At 60.4% G+C, this 1,353-nt stretch overlaps 1 protein-coding gene across 1 annotated transcript in view; it reads left to right on the top strand.

Annotated features, from left to right (window-relative positions):
• Window positions 1–1,081: 1,081 nt before the first annotated feature.
• Rad23b (RAD23 homolog B, nucleotide excision repair protein) overlaps window positions 1,082–1,353 on the top strand; it is a gene marked incomplete in the record, with an annotated part of 44,767 nt that continues 44,495 nt past the window's right edge. Inside the window, 1 exon segment of the mRNA XM_005382764.2 lies at window positions 1,082–1,353.

Genomic DNA, 1,353 nt, shown 5'->3' with positions numbered 1-1,353 from the left:
GTTTCTTCACCTGTAAATGGGCGTACTACTAAGTGCTAACCGCTTATGGACTGTTTACTATGCTCTTGGTACTAAGATTTTATATGCTTTATACATTTCCCCTTCTAAAGATCAGTAAGCTGAGTGACATCATTACCTCCATTTTACTGTTAAGGAAACGGAAGCACATTCGCCAATTTCACTAACATTTACTGTGTGCCTACAATACACCAGGCAGGTCTCTTGGGTGCAGGGTACGGGTAAACAAAATGAAATTCATTCCTTTATGCAGCTTCGGTCTGTAGTTTAACGATGATAAACATAATAAATAAACAGGTACATTATATGGTAATCAGATGATAAATTCTATCGAAAAAATCCAGCAGGATAACGAAACTGGAGCTGTTGCGATTTTCAAGTAACCAGGGTAGACGTCACCGGAAAGACGACATTTGAGCAGAGATTACTTAGGGGGAGAGCGGCAGCTGCGAGGGTAAAGCGAAGGCCTCGCGGGCCCGCGCAGGAGGAGGGCCAGGCGAAGCGGCGGCAGGCGGCAGGCCGCCGGCTCCAGGCCGAAGAACTGTGACTTTTCCTCTGGTCCCAGCGGTGAGCTGGGGAACCCCCGGACAGCGCTGCCCAGGGCAGTGACGTCACTTGATCTCCGTTTTAAACCTGTTCTTCGGTTTGGGCCCGAGGTCCGGAGGCCGGTGAGAGAACACAAAACTCGAACCCAGGCCCGCGCCGCCGTCTGTGCCCAGGATCACGGAATCGGCCGACGACTGCGGTCACTGCGAGTCTTCCACTCACACTCCGCCCCGTCCAACGCCCTCCAGCTCCCCCGCTGCAGGCTCCACACCACTCACTCGGATCTCCACGTAGCGCTCCGCGAGACACAGATTGCGCAACACGCGCAGCTCGCCGGAGCCTGGACGCAGGCGGGGAGGCCGCGGGCGGAGAGCGCCGCCGGCAGCAGACCCTACCCAACCGCCCCGAGCGCCGCCGACGCCGGCAGTGTGCGCCTGCGCACGTCCGATCCCCGCCGCTGACATTCCAGAGCCTCCAAGCGCCCCGCCCCCAATTCCGGGACGCAGCTACCGCGCGCGCCTGCGCACAGCCTCGCCGCACCCTGCGCTTGCGCGCTTCGCAAGTCCGGCCCCAACCCCCAGGTTTTCCTGGTGGGGGGAGGGCGCACGTCTCGGCGAGTCACGATGATGGCGGCCACCATCCTGTGGTGAGGTAGCGGATTCTCTGCCGGTCTCGCGGACCACCGCCCCCCGCCCGTCCTGCGGACTCAGCGGCTGGCGCGTGCGGAAGTACGGCGGCCCGAGCTCCGCGGGAAGGCCGCAGTCGCGAGCGCAGCGGCGCGGCCCGGAG

This window comes from Chinchilla lanigera, unplaced genomic scaffold (assembly GCF_000276665.1).
Source record: "Chinchilla lanigera isolate Chin_1 unplaced genomic scaffold, ChiLan1.0 scaffold00018, whole genome shotgun sequence".
NCBI classification, from domain to species: Eukaryota; Metazoa; Chordata; class Mammalia; order Rodentia; family Chinchillidae; genus Chinchilla; species Chinchilla lanigera.
This window is presented reverse-complemented; position numbering and strand designations above follow the sequence as displayed.